The sequence below is a fragment of the Desmodus rotundus genome, chromosome 5 (assembly GCF_022682495.2).
Source record: "Desmodus rotundus isolate HL8 chromosome 5, HLdesRot8A.1, whole genome shotgun sequence".
Lineage (NCBI taxonomy): Eukaryota > Metazoa > Chordata > Mammalia > Chiroptera > Phyllostomidae > Desmodus > Desmodus rotundus.
In genome coordinates, this window is record NC_071391.1 from 136788236 (window position 1) to 136798209 (window position 9974).

Sequence of the window (9974 nt, forward strand, 5' to 3'; positions counted from 1 at the left end):
AAGTGATGGGCTATGGCCTGCTGTTTGAAAACCTCAACTTTTGCCATCCCATATTTAAGAAATAGCAGTGATTAATGATGTTTGATTTCATGTCCCAGCTCCACCACCTCCTAGCTCTGTGATTTTTTTCAAGTTCCCCATCCTCTGTGATCCAGCCTCCCCATCTTTAAAATGAGGATAACAACAGGACCTACTTCTTAGGGCCATTGTGAGAATTGGTAGTTATACATGTAATGCTTGTAAAGCTTGCTTCAAAGTCCCTATCACATGATAAGCACTCCATACATTTTGTCATCATCATCATTGTTATTAATCACTCACCACATGTTGTCTGAATCTGTACACAGTCCATGGTACCAGGCACTCTCAGACATTCCTGCTCTCTTGACTCATCTTTCAATGGACTGATAAATTATAACCAGGGCAAATTGGCTTTTATAGATTAGTGACATACAGTGTTTGTCACTTCATCAAAATAAAGTGTTTCCCTGGGTTTAAAAAAGTTAACTTCTATACAATTACCAAGTAGCTACCCCTCAAAGACTAGTTTTGTCACAGAGGGTGCTTATCAAAGTCATGAAGTCACTCTGAAAGGAGATTCCAGAGATTTGAGATGCGTTTTTAGGTGGCATTTACAGTCTTTTCCTCTGGCGAGGAAACATGTTTTAATAAGACATTTAAAATCTTGATGGTTGTCATTAGAATTTTTTCTCATTCAGATTCACACAGCTTGAAGCCCCTTATTTGATATCGACAGCACTATCTACCTTATCAAACAATGCCTGTTTTCCCTTTTTTAGACTATCACAAGAAGAAAAAAAAAATTTCCCTGAAGTCATAATGTTCTAAAGAGACAGTCAGAACTTTAGTACTTAGCACTCATATCAGCAATGTCATTTTTTTACAAGATGAAGAATAGAATAAAAATAATTCCAGAGTTTTTTTTTAATTTACCATTTTAACCATTTTAAAAAGATTTTATTTATTTATCTTAAGAGAGAGGGGAAGGGAAGGAGAGAGGAAGAGAAAGAAACATCAATGTATGGTTGCCTCCTGCACACCCCCCATTTGGACTCGGCCCACAACCCAGGCATGTGCCCTGACGGGGAACTGAACCAGCAACCCTCTGGCTTGCAAGCCCATGCTCAATCCATTGAGCCACACTAGCCAGGCTAATTCCAGAGTTTTAAATTGTGTATTAATGTTGTTATTATATCATTTGAATTCTATTAACTTTGGCCAAGTATACTAGATAGCTATTATTAGAATAGAAACTCCCTTATGACATTACAGTTCCAAGAGTTCCACTTTCTAAGCTGTTACCCAAACTGATTTTTAGATGATTAAGGCAGCCAAAGAGTTACTGTGAAAATCACACAAATTAGATAGACACTGGCTTTACTCTGATATTCCTCAGTTTCCATGTTTGCTTTTGCTCCTCTGCCAGAACTATGCACTTGCTTATTTTCCTTGTGAAGTTCCTTTGAGGCTTCTCCTAAGTAGAATAATTGTATGATGTGGTAGCAAGGAGTGGTATTGGGCAGTTGGGTAGGGTAGAGTGAGGACTGTGTGACGTACCACATGTAGGGGCAGATGTTTCAAGATGTGATTATCCTCTACAGTAAAATTATATCAATAGGTAATAGGATGTATCTGTGGAGGTAACCATCCTAAAAATAGTTAATAATCTGAAGCTATAGAGATTTTTGAATTCCCAGATCTAAAATTAAGAGAATACCTCTTAGTGAAATATAAAAGAAGGTGCAAATCAAGTAAATTTGTATTAGAGTCTATTGAATACAATTGGAGATTAATTGTTGTTTGGGGTTATCTATTCACTCATTTAATACTTGATCACCATCATTATCCTCAACAGTTGTAAAAGTCTCCTAAATTACCCACAGCAGACAGAAAGATTTTAAGAAATGCAAACCTAACCAATTTTTTCTGCCTAAAGTCTTTCAATGGAAACTCATTGTTCTTTTTTTATGATTTTGTTTTATTTTTAAATTACAGCTGACTTACAATATTATATGATTAGTTTCAGGTGTACAACATAGTAATTAGACACGTATATAATTTTTTAATTATTTATTTATTTTTAGAGAGAGGGGAAGGGAGGGAGAAAGAGAGGGAGAGAACCCTTGATGTGTGAGAGGAACATCAATAGGTTGCCTCTCACACACCCCCAACTGGGGACCTGGTCTGAAACCCAGGCACGTGCCATGGCTGGGAATCAAACTGGCGAGCCTTCAGTTTGCAGGCCAGCACTCAATCCACTGAGCCTCACCAGCCACGGCTAGACATGTATATAATTTATGAAGTGATCACCCTAAATTTACAACCCATCTGACGCAGCAAGCACAGTGCCTGGGCAAATAGTAGGTGCTCCATAGATCTTTGTTGATGAACCAACACACATTTATTGCATGCTTGCTACAGCCTACTATATGCCAGGCAATGTTCTGGGTACTGTGAGGACAAAGCTCAGTAAGATAGGGTATCTGCCTTCAAGGGATCAGACTTGCAAACAAACTGCTACCACAGAGCCTAAGGGCTTTGAAGTGAAGTAGGTAACAGGTGCTTTGGGAGGAGGGAGAAGCCAAGTATCAACTCTCAGAAAACATGAAAACAAGCTTTTCTACTTGGCACATGCCAGGCTCTGAACTAAAACCTGTACATTATCTCCCTCATTCAATCCTCATGACAACCCCAGGTGGTGGTTAAGGATCTTGCCTAAGGCCACAGCCAGTATTTAAATCCAGCTTATCCAGGTCTTGTAGCTTCAAAGCAGAAAGCTGCACGTGTGCGTACACAACAGCTGACACAAGGAGTCCCTGCGGATCTGTCCAGTCACTCCTTGAGGCCCTGTTAGCAATTTAAAAGGGGCCTAAAAGAGCCAATTTAAAAATTGATTTTTAAAATGTTGAGTATGTAACTCATTTACATGCTTTCCCCACATTTTTTCAATAGATAATGCATTCTTACAGCTCATTTATTTTTTAAATTGTATTTTTCAATTACAATTTACATTCAATATTATTTTTATTAGTTTCAGGCGTACAGCATAGTGGTTAGACATTTCTATACTTTACAAAGTGGTCCCCTCAATATTTCAAGTACCATCTGGCCCCATACATAGTTATTACAATATTATTGAGTATATTCCCTATGCTGTACTTTATATCCCCTTGACTATTTTGTAACTACCAATTTGTACTTAATCCCTTCACCTTTTTCACCCAGTCTCCCCAACCCCCTTCTCTCTGGTAACCATCAGTCTGTTCTCTCACAGTTAAACATTTTAAAAAATAAACAGGTTCAGTTAAATTTTCCCACTCCTGTCTCCCATTGGCTCATACCCGGACTATCCAAAGGTAATCGTGGTTGTGTACACTTTATGCATTCTTTCAGAATTTCTTTATGAATATGCAAATTAAATATACATTCTTATCTTGCTCCATTTTTTCCCACAAAAGGTAGCATACCCATAACAAACATATTGTTCTGTACCTTGGTTTTGTTAGTGATATATATCTTGAAGATATTTCTGTATCATTAGCTCATCATTCTTTTTTGCCAGCATAGTATTCCATTTCATGGATACATTACAGTTTATTTAACCAGTTCCTTATTGATAGACTTTTTTTTTTTTGCCATTACAAACAATGCTGCAATGGATAATCTTGTACATAGGCCGATTAACAAGTGTGCAAGTGTATTTGAAGGATAAATTCCTAGGATTGGTATTGCTGGGTCAAAGGGTATATGCATTTGTTATTTTGATAGATATACAGTGTTAACAAACTTCTGGTTATTTCCCAGTCTAAGGGTTGAAAAGGAGCACTGCAACATTTTTCTCATTGTAAGTGAGGTTGAACATTTTAAAAAATGTTTAACAGGCTCTGGCTCAGTGGATTGAGCACTAGCCTGTGAACTAAAGGGTCCCTGGTTCGATTCCCAGTCAGGACACATGCCTGGGTTGCAGGCCAGGTCCCCAGTAGGAGGCCTGTGACAGGCAACCACACATTGATGTTTCTCTCCCTCTCTTTCTCCTTCTCTTCCCCTCTCTCTAAAAAAATAAACAAATAAAATCTTTAAAATGTTTAACAGTTTGTATTTCCTTCTTTTTGAACCTATAGACAGGTTCAAGGAATGTCTGTTCACATTCTTTGTTCATTTTCCTCTTGATGGTCTTTTTCTCTGTGTTTGGTAGGAGCTTTTTCTATATAAGGAAAATCAACTTCTGCTTGTGATGTAAGTTGTAGCCATTTTCCTATTGTGTCAGAAGTTCTAGCCAGTGCAACAAAACATGTATTAGACATGATATAAAATTATTCAAAAGAAGAAGGCAAATTATCATTATTTTAACATGGTTATATAGCTTGGTAACCTTAAAAATTGACTCAAATTAATAAAGCTAATTGAATACCTCCAGATGAAGGAAATGGAAAATAGTGCCCAGTCCACCAAGAAGATGTTAGGTAATAGCACACATTAAAACTATTTCTATATACTAGGAATAAAAAAATATGATGAAAAAGAGACTTGGTTCACAATAACTACAAAAAATACGAAGTACTTTTGATAAGAGTCTTACATGAAGAAAAATATAAAACTTTGCTCAAGTCCAGGTTATTGGATGAGGAAATCACACATTTGAAAGAGGTCACTTATCAAATTATTTATAGTTTTAATGCCATTAACACGACAAAATAATTTAAATTAGAGAAAGTAAGTATTAAGTCCATGTATAAACATAAAAAATAATGGATATACACATATACATATATTTTAGTTCTAAAAAGGAGAGTTGTGAGGGTAGATTTCACTCTAACAGATGTTCACATATATTATAAAGCACCAGTAATTAAGAGAGTGTAGTACCGGTGCAGTATTAAACAGACACATCAGCAGACCAGATGCATACCCAACTGTAAATAAGAAAATGATCTGTAATAACAAGAGGCACACAACATAATTGGGAAAAATTACAGTTTTAATAATTACTAATCCTTATTGCAATGTATACACTCTGTCTGGCACTCTTCTAAGTTCTGTATATATATCAGTTTAATTAATCTTTGTTTCAGTCCTATGAGATAGATACTACTTAACTGATGAGGAGACTAAGCCGCAAGGAGAGTAAGTAATTCGTTCAAGGTCATACATACAGCTAGAAAGTGGCAGGGCAGCCCTCAAATCCAGGCAGTTTGGCTCTAAAGTCTGTGATTTTAATCATCTGTAATCAGAATAACTAATTGCCAACTTGTAATAAAGGAAAAAACATATAGGCAAAAATACTATAATAATGCATATTTGAAAGTCCACTATAGAATGTCATAAAACCTCTCATGTAATTCCTTTCCTTTGCCTTCTACATTTCTATTTGAAGTCTTTTACAATTATAAATCTTTTTATAATTGAACAAAATAAATGGGCTATTTTGAGTTTTTCAAAATCTGTGATTATGCATAAATTACTTCTCATTTTGTTTATCTACTTGAAATATATCATCTGTTTTGTCTTAATCTTATTTCAAGCATTGATGATCTATCTTCCTTAAAAAATGCTGTCCACCCTCCTTATTAATCCCCTGCTGTTCACCCTGAGTAAAAATGGACATGATAAATCCTATAAGTTAGGATAATTTGGGACAGTATTGATATAGATTCTCAGGCATATGAAAGTTATTCAAAACAGCAGGCTGTTCAGCCAATAGAATTGAATAAAATTTGTCAAGAAAAGGAAAATGGAATAAGTAAACATACTATTATATAAACTACATATAAAACTACTTTAGTAAACTTAGTCCATTTATCAGCAACTTTCATTTATTTTTAATTTCTCCACATATTCATCACACACCTCTCCCACTCCTTCTTCCCATAAAGAATTTGTAGCAAGTCATTTACAAAGCTGAAACAGTAACTCCAACCCATCAGTAACATACTTGTAGTTTTGTAAAGTATCTCAAGTGTGGGTTTTGACATTAGTTAAAATCTGAAGTGAAAAAGATACTTAGTACATTTTCTTAGTTGTCGGAGGGAATTTTTAATAAATAAAATATTTAGGAACATCAAATTCATGTTTTTTAAGTCTTTAAAAACAGTATCTGACTGCTAAAACATTCAATAACTCAGTAAATGATAAAACACTCATTTAAAAAAAATGTTGCCACCTCCATCACATCAGAGAGACCAGAAGCTCCAGCTGCTGAGTCTGATAGGTTTTGATCCTAGTTATTCCCTATAAATGAAGCTTCAAGGTGACAGATTCATCTTAGTTTTTACCTATATTAGAAAGCTTATAGGTTGATTTCTTAACTGTGAAGTTTTTTTAAGCAAACTTTTATGAAAAAAATAAAAGAAATGTGTAAGTTCCTCAGATTTATGTCACTTTTAATGTCCTTGCTTAGGGTGAAGCAGCAGAGGTAGCAGAAAGAGCACTGGGCATGGAATCAGAGCAAGGGTGGCCTTTCTGTGTCTTTGGTCAGCGTATGTCTTTTAAATAGTCATGACCTCACCTTTGAGCCCCAGATTCCTCATCTAGGAATTAAGACTGTCCTGCATAGGATCTCTTAAAGCAGCGATTGTCAACCTTTTTCGCCTCATGGCACACATAAACTAATTACTAAACTTCTGCATCACACCAAAAAAAAAAATATTTTGTCCATCTGACAAAAAAAAGTAGGTATAATTTTGATTTATTTATACCAGATGGCTATTGTTCTGTTAGCTGTTGTCATTTTTTTTTTATTTGACAATCCAAGGTGAAAGAGGTCAGGGCCTCTGACTAAATAGTCAGGTGTTGAGTATTTTAAAAATTCTCGTGGTCTCCCTGGCCAGGTGGTTCAGTTGGTTGGAGCATCACCTCGTACACCGAAAGGCTGCATGTTTGATTCCTGGTCAGGGCACATATGGGAGGCAACTGATCCACAACTGCTGGTGGTTCTCTCCCTCTCTTTCTTCCGCCCTTCCCCGTGGCAATCCTGGAATCTATCTCTTGCTTCAACAGGGTTTGGATGGAAGAGAACTGAGGACGCCCTTCCTTCCAACTACCCTCCAAACTCTTTTCTAGTCACCACCTTTGGAGCCACCTCAGCCATCCTCAGCCTCCAAGAGCAGCCAACACTGTTTTTTGACCTGAATTCTTCATTGCTGAACTACCATGAGCTCCCAAATTTGTCAGAATATTCCACCGAGGAAGAGGCTGCCATCAACTGCCTGGCCAACCTGCATCTGTGGGCCTTCTACACCTACCTCTCTCTGGGCTTTTATTTCGACCATGACAATGTGGCTCTGCAAGGCATGGGCCACTTCATCCATGAGTTGGCCAAGTAGAATCACGAGGGCACTGAGCATCTCTTAAAGCTGCAAAACCAACACAGTAGCCACATTCTCTTCCAGGACTTGGTGAGGTCTTCCCAAGATGAGTGGGGTAAAATCAGGATGCCATGGAAGCCATCTTGGCTTCAGAGAAGAACCTGAACCAGGCCCTTCTGGATCTGCATACCCTGGGTTCTGCCCACACAGATCCTTATCTCTGTGACTTCCTGGAGAACCACTTCCTAGATGAGAAAGTGAAACTCATCAAGAAGATGAGAGATCACCTGACTGGGTGAGTATCTCTTCGAAAGGCTCACCCTCAAGCACAACTAGGAGCCTTTGGAGCCCAGAGGTCTTTGGGGACCCCTCCGTATTTCTCTGGTATCTGGATTTTGCCTGAGCCTCTCCCTGAAACCACTAGACACCCTTTTAACCCCCCTGGAACCGTCTCCCATGCATTGGACCAAATGGAAACAATAAAGCTTTTTGCAACAACAACAAAAATCATGTCCTCAGGTGAGGATAAAAATAAATAAAATAAAATAAAATAAAATCAATAAACATATCCTTGGGTGAGAATTTTAAAAAAGTTAAAAAATTCTTGCAGTAGCATTATACCCCTGAAACCTATATAATTTAATTAACCAGTGTCACCCCAATAAATTCAATTAAAAATAAGTTAATCAATTAATGTAAAAAATTCTTGTAGCACACTGGTGGAAAATCACTTGCTTGAAGGGACAACTGAACTGGTGTATGTGAAAGTAATTATAAAAAGATAAAGTGCTTGCCCTGGCTGGTCTGGTTAAGTGAATTGAATGTTGGCCTATGAGTTGAAAGGTCACTGGTTCAATTCCCAGTCAGGGCACATGCCTGGGTTGTGGGCCAGGTCCCCAGTTGGGGGCATGTGAGAGTCAACTGCTCATACATCAGTGTTTCTCTCCCTCTCTTTATCCCCCCTTCCCCTCTCACTAAAAATAAATAAATAAAATCCTTTAAAAACAGATAAGGTGTTCTACATTTGCCTCACTTTATGTTTAAGGCCTCATGTCAATATTGCTGTCAAGTTATATGACCGAAAAAGTTACCTTGTGACCATCCTCTCCTGCCATCACTCCACCCAGATTCTGCATCTCTGTTCTGAATCTACTCACTGATCCCTGAGTAATGTTCTAGGCTTTCTCTTTCCTTACATTTAGGCGTAGTAAATAACTTCTTTATCTTAACACACTTAACCGCTAGACTTCTACAACATCATTTATGCCTGGTTTTCTTCCTGTTTTTGTTTTATTTTCTGGATCTCTATCTTTTCCCAGACTTCTAAATATCGGCACTTCCCAGCTCACTTCCCAGAGTTCTCTTCTAAACCCACACTCATTTCCTTGAAGATCTCATCGAAGTCACAGGCTGCTGAGTGTCAGGATCTCCCACTGCATAGCTCTCAGATTTTATCTCCTGCTACATTGCTGTCCTACTCACTCACTCAGTTCTAGCTTCACTGACCACCTCAAGGCCTTCGCATTTATTGCTCTTCCTTCCACAGTTCCTCCCTTACTTACTTCACCCAAGTCTCTGCTCAAATGTCATCTCCTTTATGAGTCCTTCTCTTGACCACCTTATCTAAAATGACACACACTGCCCCAGACCCACTCTTATCCGTTATCTTTCTTGTCATTTATACATTTTTTGGTTTACTTCTTTATTATCTCTCTCCACAGGAGAGCCTAGACTTTTCTGTCTTGTTCACTGATACATCTCGGGAGTCTATGGACTGGCACATAGTAAGCACTGCAAATGTTGGAATAAATGTGTAAATGAATGAATGCCACTTCCTCTGACTGGAATGCCATTCATCTGCCTAACACCTACTCATCCTTAAAGAGCAGTGTAAATATTAGTACCTCCCTTAAGTAGCCTTTCTTGATTGACAAAACTAGTTTAGTTTCTCAACCTCTGTGTGTTCATAATACCTTCTAGTTACGATAAATCTATCAGAACATCTTAGTTGTTTGTTTACTTGTTTGCTCCCCTACCTCACTGTTGTGTCTTTTGTTCTAATTCAGGGACATAGCAAATATCTTGCTGGGAATGGAACTGTGCTCAGTAAATGTTTGGGGAGTGAGTGATGACTGAATAAATGACGAATGAACAAACTTAGAACAATTACTAATTTTTAAAAAAATATGAAGTGCTTTACAAATTTGTGTGTTATCCCTGTGCAGTAACCATGCTAATCTTCTCTGTATCGTTCCAATTTTAGTATATGTGCTGCTGAAGCGAGCACAAAAATTCCTATTTTTGATAAGCACGAATGTAGGAATTCATAGTTTTTACTCCAGAACATACTTCTAAATGAAATTCTATTCATATAAGATAGAGACACCTGTGTTAAATATTCAGCTGAATGGAAAACAGGATTGATGAAAGAATGCAAATAATTTCATATTTATTCATTCGTTCAATTCACTCACTCGTTCATTTAAGAAATATTTGCTAAGAGTCGTTCATGTACCAGGCTGTATTCTAGGCACTAGAGATATAGTTATGGATAAGGCAAACTCCTTGCCCCTAATAAGATTTTATTGCCATTGACATAATAGAGCCATGTTTTGTGCAGAGCATGCAGCTTGGTTCTATTTGATTTTT

General features: G+C 37.5%; 1 non-coding gene across 1 annotated transcript; it reads right to left on the reverse strand.

Annotated features, from left to right (window-relative positions):
* Positions 1 to 9505: 9505 nt before the first annotated feature.
* Positions 9506 to 9612, reverse strand: LOC112298213 (U6 spliceosomal RNA). Its single transcript, XR_002974119.1, has one exon. It is a non-coding gene; the product is annotated as a U6 spliceosomal RNA (small nuclear RNA).
* Between the last annotated feature and the right edge of the window lie 362 nt (positions 9613 to 9974).